Raw genomic sequence first — 16,138 nt, 5'->3', positions numbered from 1 at the left:
AGAATGAACGTTGTTAGAGTCATAGGACAAGAGAAATAGGCTGGGGCAACACAGCAGGGAGGTTTTTTTAATGAGCAGTATCATTTATATTTGACTTCGAAAAGAACGGATATGACTATCCTCAGCCCGGCATGGAGATATTTTTATTGCGTGACTTTTACATGAACTTATCTAGCTAGTATTTGGACAGTAAAAATACATTGCAAAGATATATCAGTATGTCTGGAGCGTGTCTGGCAGGGGCTTGCAGCTTCTCTATTACAAGCCTCAGGCAATAATGTCCTGGGTGACAAGTTTTTGTGTTGAAGCACAGAATATCCATCGGATTTATGCAACTCACAATGCTCATGTGCTGACTTCAAAATCCATGAAGTATAGATAGCATTGAGATCTTTTCCTCCGAAAGAAAGGGTTATTCTTCTTCTTTTAGAAGATGGTTGGAGCCCCAGACAATATACAATGTTTTGAAGTCTAAGCTTTAATTAGAGAGAGAAAGAAATGTATCGTCTTTTGTTAAAGGGAAGGTTGCATTGAATGCGTGACAATGAAGCTGCTTCCAGGACAACCACCAGAGCTGTTCCTGCAAGGTGCTCTGGAGAAGGAAAATAAAGAGCTTGCTCTTCACAAGCAGGGGCTTTTTGCCATCTTTGCACTTTTGTGAGTCATCTGCTACTGATTTCAGTAGGAAACAGAAACCTTTAATGTAAATAATACTTCGCATTGAGTTTTATCAAGGGCAACGTCCAATGCTAAACCCAAAGTTAGTCAACTCTTTAATATTAACAATACCAAAGAGAGGAAGAGGTGTTCATGGGGAAATTTATGGGACTATTGTCAAATGAATAAAATATTATAACACATGAAAGATGAGAGGCCTTTGGAGCAGAGCTGGTTTAGTTCTCACAGTGCTGCTGCAACGAGTTAAAGCAGCTACTCGCTCATTTAATACAGTCCCATACAACAATATGCCAGTCAAAGCATCGCACCTTGCATCTGAGAGCTCCCTGTCCAGCACAGTGAGAGAACAGTGTAAACAGCAAATTCAGTCTTCTTCCTTGACACAGGGCAAACAGCAAGCAAACCCTAAAACATGGGCAAACAATCCCAGAAAGCAGTGCAATTAGCTTTGTACCAGGACACCTGAACACAAATAAAGAAAAGTGCAAGCATGTTTCCCTCTCTCGCAAAAAGAAAATGCAAGATCTGGCCAAGTCCATCCCTGGTGTGCTGATACACAAGGATGAAATGATTTCCTGGGGGAAAAGAAATGTAAACAAGCTAAAGAAATTACAAAATCTTATATTCAAAACAAACACCATAAGTCTTCTTGCCTATGGACTTCAAAGAATAGATTTTCAGAGGCTGGTGTATTAAAGAACGAATAACATTATTGGTGCAACTCAAAAAAAAAAAGTGTATTTAAAAAATACTGTAATAAGGGCTCGGCAAAGGACCAGTTAGGAAACACTGCCTCATGGGGATCTGATTTTTCATGAAATTATAAAGATGTGCATAAAACAGAAGCTTAGCATGTGTGTGTAGTATTGTGTGGAACCAAGCACCAGTAAAAAACATTTCTGTGGTATCCATTTACTGATGGAAAGAATGAGAACTGACAATATGGATGCTTAAAAACAAGATTAACCTGAACCTGGTTAAAATTACTTTTCCATTTCTTCCTAGGAGTTTACTGGTTCTCCCTCTTCATCCAACAAGCCAGACCACTACAAATGAATGCACCCCAGAAGGTACAAGGATGCTGTCGTTCTTAAGTGAGGTACAAGAATTTACTTAACATAAGGGCTCTGTTTTTCAGACTTGGCCACTCAACTTCAGAGCAAATATTTTTGAAAGCGATGGTTCAGATTGGCATTTGTTGATTTATAATGCAAATGGGAGCTTCTAATGGCTGCTGTGATAAGCTCGGGACAGGGCTGGGTGTCCCAGGATGCAATTGGGATCTGGTATCAAACCAGTGTTACTAAAACTACTGTTTCTTACACAGCGCCATATCCCTCTGTCCCTGTCTGCTCAGCAGTTTGTTCAGCACAGAAGCTCCTGTGGTTAGGCAGTCCTTGAACCCAGAGCAAGGAGCTGGAGCTGAGGGTACATCCAGCAGAGCTAAACTGGGACATGGACTGAATCCTGCTGACAAAGCAGCATGTATTGCTCTGCCTGGTGGAGAGAGAACATCACCATCTCAGTCTCAGCATCCTCAGGATTGTTTAATTCTCACATTTTAATTTCACTATTATTCACACTATACCTCTGAACGTTGTAATCATTTACCAAAAAAAAATAAAAAAATAGATCAAGCCCATCATACACAAACAGAATATTTCAGCATGTTATCCCCCTTTGCCAGTTAGTGCATCACATGCTTTGATTTCCCTGACTTAAGGATCATCCAATTTGCTACAATGCTGCACAAAATAAATCACTAACCTCTTAAAACAACAAAAGAGGGACATTTAATGAGTCAAAGACAATACTGTATTACCAAAGCAAAGATTAAAGGAATTGAATTGTTCCTTTAAAATAAAATTCAAAAAGCTTTACAGAGCCTGAGAAAGAAAAAAAAAAAAAGCCACACAAAGAAAATATAATTACTCCAACCACAGACAGAAATACAAATTTTATTGGTAGAAAACATAGCAGGGCTTTTTGAGAGAACACCACTGAATGAAAGCAAGAGAAGCAAAAGCTGGATGAAAGGAAGAAAAGATGAGACAGATGAAAGAAAAGATGAGAGCTGGGTGAGAAAACAGGAGGGTCATTTCCTTTATCTAGACTTGCTAACTTCACTGTTCAGAAACAAAAACAGTGACTGTTCTTCACAAAATTGTCTCCAAGGACTCTGTAGCCCATTTGGTGATTTTTTTTAAAAATAGTTTGAAGAAAAGAAAACCTATATTCTTTAATGTCACTCAGCAGTAGTCCTGCAGCTGGGGATTTTTGTTCATACAATGGTTTGAATTTTTTTCTGCTCTAGTTATTTCATTACAACCATAGGATTTATTACATGGTAATTCCCTGAGCTCTTATAAATCTATTTGTTGTGTGGGCTTTTTTTGTTTATTGTTTTTTTTTTTTCCTGATTCCAGTCTGGCAACAAATTTTCCACATAAAATTTAATCTATTGTATCTCACTTTTGTATAATCAGATCATTAAAATGCATTGCTAATATGTAAATCTGAGCTAACCTCATTACCATAATTATGCTCTGTAATTATTGAATAAACAAGCATTTTAGAGTTTCTGAAGTCTGCTGAGAATGCGTTTTGAGTTTGGGAGTGGCTTTAATTATGTGCTCCCTAATCATTATGATAAACCTTTCTGGCAATCCTGCTATGTGACTGTTTTAAAAGCTGCTCCTAATCTGATTGGCAAGGATCAAAGGTTCATGTGCTGGGAGCACATCAGACAGCATCCTTCAGTCACAGCCTGGCTGCCATACTCCACATGAATTACTGTTATTGTTTAATTTATAGACAGCACTTTGCTCACAAGCCTCCATGTACTTTAAGGAATTATAATCAGTGAGTCAAATTTTGCCTTTCCCTCTGGAAGGAGAATTAGTGAGCAAACATCTCTGTGCGTGACATAAGTTTATTGAATGCAAAGTATTCTGCAATAACATCCTCACCATAGGTTTTACACCTGCACTGTATAGATGCCTGATGAAACAGCTTTTAAATGTTCTCACTACTGAGTATTTTTTCTCTATTTTTTTCCCTTTTTGTGTGTGTGATTTTTTTTTAATATATATCCCTAAATGAGGCACAGGGTAAACATCAGATCCCCAGCCAAAACAAGTAGCTCCACTGAAGCTAATAAACCTTTGCCAATGTACAGAAGATTCAGCCCATTACCTTTAGAAAGCATCATGAGCAGAGCCCTGCTGGTTTCTTCAATCCTGTTTCATCTTTAATAAGAAGCACAGAGTTCTGTGACTGCCATTGTCAGAGGATGCCATCTCGTCTTGACCTAAGCAGAAAATGGAAACTTACTGCCTTTGCAGACCCCAAGAAAAAAATATCCACCATCTGTGGAGGATATAACCTTTGAACAAATGACTCATAAATGATCAATAAGGTCTTGGCAATGTTTGGGCGTCCTTGGTCCAGAGGGCTATAAACAAAACCACTCATGATATTGAGCTTTTCTCCTTTTACACGAGATTTTGTGTAGGAGACTTAATTAAAGTTTGTCAAAGTGTAAAAAGGTCAATAAGATTGATCCATACAAATTTTCAGAGTGAAAATGAAAAAAAAAACAAAATGTGTTTGATCTATATATTAGAAAAACCAAACATAAAAAAACCTAGTAGGCATACTAACTAATCAGTTTTCCTCTATGCTAGCAGGTTAACAACTCCATAGTTCCCTGAAGGGCAACAGAAAACATAACACACATGTATGGGCAAGGGTCTTTAAACTCAAAAATATATATATTATTTTAACCGTTATTGTAGAGTCTCAAGGCTGTTTTGGTGTCATTTGATTTTCTTATAACAAACAAGAGACTCAAAATTCCCCATCTCTCACAGAGGGCAGCCCTCTTTTTCTAGTCCTTTGTAATAAAGTCCCTCAACAGCCTGGCCTCTACATATTCAGTCCCTCATGTCTCCTTCCCTGGACAGTGAACTAGAAAGGAAGCTCAAATTAGATTCAGGCAGTGATGAACATTACCTTTTTGGTGAGCTGAAGCTTGTCAAGCTCTCTTATCCTTTAGATGAGCATCACATTACCTGACCATGGGACAAAGATTTGATGTGAAATTACACTTCACTATGCATTTATAGGACAGACAGACTGTTTTATCTTAGATGGGGGAAGAAAGATCAGACCTTTGTAGAAAAGAGAAGAGGATTATTCATGTTCCCTGACAATAGCGTCTCCTCATAGGCAAAGACCAGCACTTCTCTATGGACGGATTTTGTGCCCTTCTGCACAACCTTTTTTTGAGAGCCCTGGGAAGAAAAGTGACAGGAGTAAACATCAGTGAAATAAATCATTTGCTCTTAAGGAGTTCAAAATGTAGAATAGGAAAAAATCCAGGTGACTGGAGAACCACATATTCAGGGAAACATTTTAACCTGGAAATTAGCCACAAGAAGCTGGTTTGGATATATTACACTCAAGTTACATTTAAATCCCTATTGATCCCACTAAATCTTGAGTCCATCCTTTCCATACAGAGGAATTTCTAGTGCAGAAAAACCAGCAGAAGGAAAGATAAGATCAGTGCTTTGTTCAGTAGGAAAATCTCAGCACAATGCCAGCCTCAGAGCCCACACCAACAATGACACTGAATAATAAAATAATACTTTTCATTACCGTAGGGCCTTCCAGCAGAAAATCAGGAAGTGCTTTCAGATATCCATTTATTAAACTTCACTAATGAAATGATAGTTGCGTGCACATCTTCTGGATTTAAACAAACTAACTAAAAAAGCTACACAAAGATCTGTGCCTATATATCTTGGGCGGGGGGAAGCAAAATTGCAGTAAATTCAGGTCTTTCTTACAAGACTATTCATAGTTCCCCATATATATATATATATATATTTATTATTATTATTATTCCCTCCCCCCCCCCCCCCCCCGCAACCTGCATCTTTGGTTCCCACTTGCATTGCAGTGCAGCTTTCACAGCCTGGACTGGTACCTCTGTTCCCAGGTGAGAGGCAAGCTTGACCCCACTCTTTCCTCCTGCCACCTCCCTGAGCCCATCACCCCCTGAGCAGCCCAGACAATTTCCGTGGTGATACACAGCTTTAAAAAGAAAGCAGAAACCCCAGGATGCAAGCAACCCAAGCCTGCCGGGGCACAACCATACCCTGAAAGCCAGTATCAGCACAGGTGACTCAAAATAGCATCTCTGTTAGCAAGCTCTTCTGCCTGCTCGCCTGCAGAGGTTCACAGTGCTGTGCTGCACACTGCTGAGAGTGGAGAAGGAAACTGAGGTGCAAGGAAGAGGAGCAGAGGGAGAGAAGGGCCTGGTCTCCTTTGGGATTGGGGGCTCAGGTCCATGCAGAGCTGCCTCACTATCTGGGGAGGTTTTGCTGGAAGAAGTGCAGAAATCAGGTTAATTGTCAAGATGATGTTCGTTTTGGCCTGAGACATTGCAGTCCCCAGATCCACTCCTTTCTTATGGCAAAGGAAACAGTGAACAGCAGCCGAGGGACAGGGAGAGGTGACCAGCAGGGGAAGGGAGCCTCCCATACCAGCTCTGCCAGAGAACAAAACATACGTGGACCCTCCGGAAAGGATTAGAAAATAAACCTTATTGCATCAGTGTTTCATTATAGCAACAGATCCATACATTTTAGGGTCCAATTTCACAGGAAAACTGGATTAAGCCTGCAAGGATGCTGGGAAGGGCTGTCCCGCTCTCATGCCCGTGTCCCAGCCTGCATCACAAGATGATTGGGCTGAGTTTTAATCTTTTTTTTTTTTTTTTTTTTTTTTTCCCACCCTGTTTGCTTGCTGTTATGGTGTTACTGTTATGGTGTTACATTTCAGCTGGACGAGCAAGGCTGGCAGCCCTGCAGCTGGTAGTCCCAGGGCCAACAAGGTGGCAGGAACCATTGACTGTGGTGCCATTGACAAGGCCACCTGAGCTGGCCAGCAGGATGGGGCCCTGCAAAAGAGCTTCTCCATGCTGGGGCACTGAGCTGTTTGCTCCTCCTCTGCTGATGGTACTCGCAGGTCCACACTCATCTCTGAAATGCTGTCCCTGAGTCACAACCAGTCTGCACATTTGAGAGTTTTGCTGCCACAGATAAGCAGCAGACATGCCAGCAAATACTGTCATCCCACATGCTTCGTATTCTTATGAGAAAAAACTGTGCTGAGTCCTCAGTAAATACAGCTATGTCCTCAGACTGCAGGGGCTGTGGTCACTAGGTATACCCAGCCACCAAAGCAAGATGGGGTGTTCCTGTACCTCTTCCAGCCAGTTTGCACTGCCAGAATTGCAAAGAGGTCTGCCTGTATTCCCTGTGTTGGGTGCTTATGACTGACCTTGGGTGAGATGCACAGAGAGCGACCTTCCCACTGTCCTGGAGATTATTGCAAGGTGATGCTCAGAGCCTCAGATGCAGATTCAAGTTCACTGTTTCACTGGCAATCTCTTTCAGCTGGCTACAGAAAAAAAGATGCAGAAGAATTAAGAGTGAAACAACCCTTCTGCCCCAGATTCCCCCACCTTCTTCCTCTGTACATTTCCTCAGCAGTTTCTCAGTGCAGAAGAGCTGTTACCACACTCGCACATGCTTGTGACACTTGGCTTCAAAGGAAGAACTGCAAACCCCTCTCCCTGAAGCAACACTAAAACAGTTAATTACACTAAGCTAGTTAATAGCTTTTCATCATCAAGGGCTGGTTCTTCCACATATACAGGGACAGAATCCATTTATTTTTTATGTATATCCTTTTATTTATCTTGCTCCTACCAGCTGTATGATAATTTATTCTCTGTCACTGTTCTTAACTCATGAGTTCATTTAAAGTGTGATAGCAGTGGAAATGTATTAACAGTTTCCAGAGAATAAAATCTTTCTGAAAATGGAATCCAGCACTTTACTTTTACAAATACAGAATTTACACATTTGCACTTAGCTTAATTAATTAAATCCATACGGGAATTACTCAAGCAGCACTGTATGGCACAATATATATGCCGATACCTAATTATCATCAATTCAGGCAGAACAAAGCAGCCAGAAAACTGCCTTCATGCAAGAGGTATGCTGGGATCAGCCGAGAAGTGAGTAGAGCAGTCCCAATCCAACAGCTCCTGTGTTGAGGTTTCTGGGATGTGGTTTCTCAGGCTAAGGCTGTGTTGTAGCCAGAAGGAAAGGCCCCTGCCTTCTTTCCATCCAACCCTGCACGCACATCCCATCTGCTCTACTTTGCTCATTTTGTTTATTGATCCCACTGAAAAGTGAACAAGTTTGGGAAAGGCTGGCAGTTGAAGGAAGGCTGAGGTCGTTTGGGCAAAGCCTGAGCAGCCCACGTACCTGCTCCCTCAGAAAATCCTGGTTGCTTTAAGCCCCAAGTTTCTGGGATATCAGAAAAATATCTGTGAGCCTTTGCTCTCTGGAGTCATGGTACCTCAACGTGCTGTGGCCAGGTAAGGAGGAGAGGCCCTGAAGAGCAACAGACTCCTCAGTGCCCCAACCCCAGGAATCCCTTTCTGTGGAGATGCTGAGCCTGGCAGAGTTTCCCTCAGCTCTCGGAGCATTCAGCTCAAACCAGAGCAAACCAGCAGAAAACCTTCAGACAAACCAGCAGAAAACTCTGTTGAACCGAAGAGCTGCCAGCCTCAAGAGAGGCAGTGGCCAGGCTGCAAGCAAGCCTCCGGTACCAGTAAGTGAAAGGAAACTGAAGTGGGGAAAAGATAGGAAAAGATGCACACATCCACAATCCATCGCAACAATCATTATTATTGATTTCACTGCTGTCTTTTAGGGATGCATCTATTACAGGAACCAATACTTAATGAAATTAGAAAGAAACACACACACTTTCCCATAAGCACGCTGGAGACAATTGCCCATCACTGTTCATTTGTTGTAACTCTCTAGATTCAACCACTATCTGGAAATTCCATTTCGATATCGACACCCCTCTTAGGCAAACATGAAGTAACATAAATAAATAAATAAACAAACAAAAAGTGAATTCTATGAAATTCTCTTCCTCATCAGACTAGATGAGTTTGAACTGGCAGCACCTGCTGGAAACGTTCTGCTCCCAACAAGAAGCATTTGTTGCATAGCTACTAATATGCAGTAGTCAATACCCTGGAGGAAAAATGGGTGCCATGCACAAAGTAACAAACATCTCAGTCTTCACGTTCACTGTTAATTTTGTAAAACACTTAAAGATCAAATATTTCTCAGTTTTAAAATGGTAGTTCTGTTATTGAGACTGCTTTAGCTCAAGTTTTCTTATTGATATGTTTAAGTAAAAGAGATACAAAACACAAAATTTCTCATACAGGCCTTAAAGGTATTTATTTTTTTTTTTTGTGAAAAACATATTTTAGATGGTTTTCCTCAGGTCTCAAATGTGGCTGTAAAGAAAAATATTGTCCAAACTTGCATTTTTTTCTTGTTACTCTTAGATTAACGTGAAACACAGGCAGCTGTTCCTTCCCAGGCAATGTCAGTGGAGTTCATTACCAGCCTTCTAGGGCTCTAAGTCACCTGCCATGACTCTGACTCCGACAGAAGCTATCGTGTACAACCTGGTCTTTTCCACAAAGGCTTTTAGCTACATCTCACTCAAAGCACACCTTACATACTTTAGATGAAACAACATTTTCAGCCTCAGCTATTACACAGTTAAACAACATACCTGCCCTCAGAAACACTGGAGAGCTTTTTTAGATCAGCTGCATGTACTAGATAGAAGACCAAAATGCAAAAGCATTTTATTTGATTTACTCCAAGATCAAGATCCCGGGGCTTTTCAGGTTAAAGAGGTGATTTCTGAAGTTCTGTTTGTATATAATAGAAAATTGCTGCACTTCAGTGTAATTCTTGCTTCTCCAAAATACAATGTCAGTAAAGCAGGGCTGGTACTAACATGAAAGTCAGGCAGTAGCACAGACCCATCAAGCACTACCGTATACATCAGTTTAAATACCATTATGGAAAACCTCTAAGGAATTTTATAAAAGATAATAGGCTTTTTAAAAACGATGTTTTAGAGCAAGAATATTTTTCTATTAACTAGTACTACACGGTTCAAAAATTTCAGAGCAATCTCAGTCTGTTAAATTCCATCTGCTTCCAGAATCACTTCCATAAAACGCTTTTCAGACCTAGTGTCATCCAAACACTTACTCAAGTAACTAACTTTAAACATTTGCCTTGCACCAGCCCAGCCCACAGAGTGCTTCTGCACGTGTTAATTTTAAGCATGTGCCTAAGGCCAGTAAGAGCTGTGCCTCTGCAGGCTTTGGCAGGGGGGCTTTCACTTATGCTAACGGAGCAATAATCATAGCGCCCCCCTGCCTGCCCTTCACCCACAACAGAAAATGAAAATCCTCACAGCTGTTAGGTGGAAGAGACCATGAACCCTACAGAGGCTGCTTTAGGTCCCAGAACTGCCACTGAAGGCAGATTTGTGACAGGCCAGCCCAGGAGTGGCTGCTCCCTCCCAATGGCTGCGATGCCACCGTCAGCCTCGGCACTGCTGTGCTCACCATTTCCCCTACCTGGTTACACACACTGCAGCTGTGTCTTCCTGCATCTGCCTTTCTGCATGGAGAGAGATGAACCACAGCAATAAAAATGAATCTGAGCTTAGGAGCAAAGAGTATCACTCTTAACATTTGGAAGCATTAATATTTCTGAAAGTACAGCATCCCTTCAGAAAGCAGTCTTTGCTTCAAGTAGCTTCATAGAACAAAAACTCCAGGTTAAGCTGCCCAAAAACTAGCAAGCAATCCAGATTCGCCCATTTTACAGCACAATGGTTCATCTCACGAGGGACTGCAAAACTGGGCTCCTCTGCATATGCCATTTTAAAATTTGTGGGAGGCAGGCAGTGGAGCTATACCAAGCAACGTTCAAGCTTCATGCCCATGCAGAACAAGCTCGAAAAAAGGTTGCCAGTAAACCCTTCACAAATTTCGAGTAAGCTGTGACTTCCACAATTTTTAAATAATGACAATCATGCAGACATCTGTGCCAGCAAATACGTGGTGCTCTGTCACACTGTTGTTAGCTCTCTTCTCACAGCAGCTCGACTTATCTGTGTGCTTTTGTGAGGAACTCCAGCATGTCCAAGGCAGCAGGACACAGAGTGAAGAAAGCTGTTAGCAAATCAATCCTAAAGTGATTTATTTCCAAGTGGCAGATACCAAGCAGGCAGCATATATTTATCATTTGGACAAGGCCTTAATAAAGATAAATTCAGACTATGAGTCTCTCTAAGAAACGGTTTCAGCTGCAGGCAAATGCCAAAGCTCACTCCTCTGTTTAATTAGACACATATGCTTCGGCTGGGCTAGGTTTTAATATGGATGATGTTTGTTTTCAGTTATGAATATTACAGCTAGTTCTCTAAAACCTGAAGGTGCTGAGGCCAAAGTGTGAAATCCTTTAAAGATGGTGTTTCCAACACCAATAATGCACAGACATCACAAATCAAAACATGCTCCCCGAGACAATAATCAACATCTACTTATTACCTGAATAAAGATATTTTAAGACCTTATGAAAATACATGAGCTTCCAATGAGCTCCAAAATACATCCAAATGCTGTGGAAGACTCGGAGTAAATGACCAATTTAGGACAATATGAGCATTGCTTTAGAAGTATTTCTGAGCACCATAAAACAAGGGCGGGGGGGGGGAGGGGGGGAGGGGAGCAGCAGCAGCAGGGGGAGAAGAAAGCAGAACACAGTTCCATTTTGTTCAAAAAAAAACACGCTAAGCTTTGTTTTGTCTATGCCTAGATGGCCATCCATCACAAAAAAATCATCTATTATTTACTGTAATTTAAAATATTTTCTGTGCTCTGTGGTATAGCTTCCCAGTTTCTTTGAGACTAACCTAGAGCCAACCCCATCTTCTTACACAGGTGATCTTTCTTTCAAGTCAGCGGAAGCTGTGGGAGCAGATGGGTTACAGAAATGAGGCTGAGCTACTCAAAGGGATTTAGGTACACATGTTCCATCCAAATGAATGAAAGGTAAACCTCCTGTTATAAATGATAAGAACTGCTTTGTATCAAAATTGCCTAGCTTTGGATTATTTACTAGCACAAGAAGGAGAAGTCTGTGGAAAATTTAGCTTTAGTAATTGCTGTTTAAAGATTGATAAAAAGGGTGTTTCTTCCTAGTAGCTAATAGAATGTTATGTTCTGGTTTAGGATGAGAAGAATGTTAATAATATGCTGATGTTTTAATTGTTTTTAATTGTTACAGAGCAGTGCTTACATCAAGCCAAGGACCAAGCCAAATTCAGCTTCTCACTGTCCTGCCAGCAGGCAGGCTGGGAGGAGGGCCGGACTGCTCGGGGTTAGGTTGGGCATCGGACAGCAGGTGGTGAGCAATTGCATTGTGCATCACTTGTTTCGTACACATTATTACTAGTAGTACTATTATAATCATTATTGTTATTATTATTATTGTTATTATCTTCTTGTTTTTATCTCAACTCACAGGCTTCACTTTCCCATTTCTCTCTCCCATCCCAGAGAAGGAGAGGGGGGAGGTGAGCGAGCAAACACAAACCTGAAAGGATATGGAATGGGATTTATTTTCATTTATTTTCATTTATTTTTATTTTCATGGCTGCCTGGTGGACCATGGGTTAAAAGAGTGTTATTTTTATTGTTATGTGGTGTAATGACGTTATTATTTGTACCTTGTATGATACCTTCTCTTACATTATTAATACACTGGGTAATAAATAGTACATTGGTAATAACTTCATTAAAAAAAAGAAGGGAATATGTCAATTATGATGCTTAAGGATTGGACCCTCCAAGAACAAACTGATGAAATCCAATTATTAATAACAGAAGAGACACGAATTGGGGATATTAAAAAGAAGATAAGGGATTGTGAGGAATGTTTTAACAATTCCAATTCGTGTCCATAAATTCGTGTCCATAAAGAACAATTCTGTTTGAATCCTGTCTGCCTGGGCCCTGCACTGGCAATTTAGTTCTTGAACCACAGATGCAGTGTGTCCCAGTCTCCCCCTCATTCTAGTCAATTTATCAAGTCTTCAGGAAACACTCCTTAAATTTATGAACCTGTTTGCTTTTGTTATTCCTGACTTCTAGTTCTAACAGTTACAGCCTTTTTTCCTGTCTTCTTCGAGATTAACTTAACACTGCTATAGATGTGTCTGTAAATAGCTGGGAAAGAATGTTTTAATTGCTCGTGAGTCGTCAACCTGTTTGGGAGTTTCAGAACAACTGATAATAACTGGTGACTGCTGGTGACTGTTATGAGATCCTTGGTATCTGGCCAGGGGGGGCCAAGAGATTAAGAGGAAGAAAAAAGAAGCTGAAGGACGGTTGGGAGACAAGACCTGTGGAGAGTGTACAGAGAGTGTTCCATAAACTTGGAATAGTGCCGAGTAAGTACAAAGGGTGAGAGGAAGACTACGAGCCTTCAGCATGAAAGACCCCTAGAGACCCCCAGAGGAGACTGATGCGCATGTTCCAGTAGGAGGAACTGGACCCCGGAAGCTAATTATAATAATCTACTTTTTTAGAAGTAGTAATGAATATGTATTAGTCTAGGTGCATAAAAATCAGCTGCTTGATGTAACTGGTGTGCGTCCTGGTGGAGCGGAGACTCCCGGTGCACCCAGCGCTGTTTGCTTACCTCTATTCCTTTATATTCTTTTAATAAATCCTATTTTTTTATTTAATCCTAATTTGAATCCTGAGCCATTTATAACACTCCTGTGTGTTTTGAAAATCTCAATTACTGTTCTGAACTTAAATTCAGTGATAAAAGCCCCCATTATTCATCTGTTCAATAGCATCTTATCTAGACCTTCCTGCAGAGCTGCCACAGGGCTACGTGCTCTGTGGCCACATCTGTTAGCTTTGTAAAATATAAACACAACCAACCTGAGGCTAATGTCAAATTCCAGTTATAAATATCCCTGTTCTTCCAAGTGACTGTCCACTGCTGCCCCACATGTATAATGCAAACCAAACTCTTTGCTGGTCTACCCTGCCATCAGCCAGGAATAACCTTTCTGAAGCCAAGGGAACTATGTGGAATGAGCACAGTTCAAGTGCAAAGAGAAACAATTAAAAAAAATTGCAAGGGAATGTTTGATCTGTGATTTCGCAGAGACTCCTAAACCCACCATTCTACTGAAGGCAAAAATCTGCTTTACTATCTCTCCTTTCAACAGCGAGGCTAGAGCAGCCTCTCTAAAGACACAGTTTGCAAAAGCAAAGATGCTGTCCCGCTGCAAAGGGGCACAGAAATAGCCTGAGCACCTTTCCATTACCCCACAATTCCCATCACTAACACCACAGATTCCTGAAGGAAAACCAGAGCCATGCTGCACCCCTCACTATCTGGAGAGCCAGCAAGGCCCCAGTGGTAAGCTCTCTGCTGTGGATCAGGGACCCACCTGCTACAGAAACTGGAAGACACACTGACTTCAGATAAGACTTAGGAACACAGAAGCTTGACAATAAACTCTACAGTCACCATCCCAATTTAGTAATTTTGGAGATTGCCTTGCCCTCCTGGGGCAACAACTGTGGAACGTGGAACATTAGGTGTCAGACGGATCAAGAACTGTAATGGCTTACATGGGCAGAGTTTTTCAAGTCAGCATTTCCTAGGAATTACAAAGCCATTCCCCCTGTTACTAAGGATATATTTTTAATATGGTAGACACCACCTAGCATACTCCATCAACGCTTATAAAAAAAAAAAAAAAAAGAAAAAAAAAAAAGAGACCATACTTTACATTTAGGTAGCTCATCTGTAGGAAAGGAATGCATTCGTGCACTAATGTAAGCAGACACATGGAAAGAGAAAGACATGAAATAGTTTAGAGGGCATTATATAATAATCGTTGGCAAGCGTTGGCTTTTTAACAGCAATGGCTTTTGAAATTGGGCAGGAACCCATCAGCCTGCAGGTGCTGAGAGGAGAATAAATTGCTTATCTGTCCATGCTGCTCATTCTCAGAAGAGATGCTATATTATGTCATTCAACGTGCTGATCTCTTCAGACAGGTTTTTCCAGTGACAGAATTTTAGTGCCAAAAGTATTGGTTTACTAATAGGGAAACGTGGCTTCTCCGTGTTGACATTTCTATATGCTGAACACATAGGGATACCCTTGGGAAGTCACAAGTAGCAACCATTTTCTAATTAATTAATCCGCACATCTCCTCTTTCAGCTACATCTGTATACATCAGTACTGACATCAAATTGTCTGTTAACTTCATCAGAAGTATTTCCTTTCCCTGTATTTCCCAAGAGCTGTATCAATACCTGCTTCCCTAAATAAAAGTGGCAGGCAGATGCAAAGCGGATACCAAGTGACTCTCCTGTTCAGCATATCTCCAGAGCAGACAACAGTTCAAAAGGGCTATTAAAAGATCAGAGATTCTTCCAATTGACAAGGCACCAAGTCCAGGTGACACTCATCCAAAAGTGCTAATAGAAATGGAGACAGAAATTGGAAAACCTGTAGGAGACATTTTGACAAGCTCAGCTGAGTAAGGATCCCTGAAGGCAGACAATGGACTAACATAAAAGAGTATTTTTAAAAGACCTAAAAACAAACATGGAAACACATAGAAATATTTACAGGCCAGTATTCAGGAATATTTTGAGCATTGTTTTCATGGTTTGAGACTTTAAGAGGTCCACCTTCTTCAATTTGATACTGCAAGTAGGTGATGGGGTTTCAAGAAAATGCAAATCTCCCTTCCCTTGCCACCTTCCTGCTCTTTACAACTATGCCTTTGCTTTCTTAGTAGAAGAGAAACCCTGTTAGAGGGATCACGTTTAATGGAAAGGGGCTGAAAATGAATTCTGACAGCGTCAGATGTCAGGAGGTGATGCCACTCCTTATACATTATTGTATTCAGAAAATCCTACAAGTACTCAGCCAGAGAAAACTCCCTGACTTAAAATCAATACTAACCAAAGTCCTTTATCCTGCCAGTAACTACTGTTTGCATGCAAAGCTGCTGCATATGCCTTCACTGGGAGAAAAACTAATAAGAGTTTCCTTATATTGGCAGAAAAACAAAGAGCTCAGATATCTGCTCTTAGTGCTTTTTTGCAGGGGTGGATTGGGAGGAAGAGGTAATAGCCACGTATCTCGCAGCTGAACCTGCAGAGCCGTGGAAGTCATGCAAAACAGCACCTTCAGTTTCTTCAGTAAGCTGCAAATCTCTCGATCGCAACTGCCTGCATAAATCATATCAGCCCATTCTGCTGTGGTCACACACAGTCCCTTGTGTATGCACTCAGTAAATGTAGTTCCTGAAAAGGGATGCCCTGTTACCTTAGGGGACACACTGGGTTGTCAGCCTGGAGGTCAGAATGGAAACAATCACAAATACTTATAGAAAGACCAGTTCTTCTCACAAAATCTGATTTGACTG

At 41.1% G+C, this 16,138-nt stretch overlaps 2 long non-coding RNA genes across 2 annotated transcripts in view; one reads left to right on the top strand and one right to left on the bottom strand.

Moving 5' to 3' along the window:
- Positions 1-13,419, top strand: part of LOC137863752 (uncharacterized) — a 128,187-nt gene extending 114,768 nt beyond the window's left edge. The window contains exon 2 of the long non-coding RNA XR_011101116.1: positions 12,583-13,419. This is a non-coding gene — a long non-coding RNA (uncharacterized lncRNA). The remainder of the gene's footprint in view (positions 1-12,582) is intronic.
- Positions 50-4,849, bottom strand: LOC137863754 (uncharacterized). The gene is made up of 3 exons (XR_011101118.1): positions 4,693-4,849; positions 3,874-3,988; positions 50-1,083 (listed from the first exon to the last, which is right to left on the bottom strand). It is a non-coding gene; the product is annotated as an uncharacterized lncRNA (long non-coding RNA).
- Positions 13,420-16,138: the final 2,719 nt, after the last annotated feature.

The sequence above is a fragment of the Anas acuta genome, chromosome 13 (assembly GCF_963932015.1).
Source record: "Anas acuta chromosome 13, bAnaAcu1.1, whole genome shotgun sequence".
NCBI lineage: Eukaryota > Metazoa > Chordata > Aves > Anseriformes > Anatidae > Anas > Anas acuta.
This window is presented reverse-complemented; position numbering and strand designations above follow the sequence as displayed.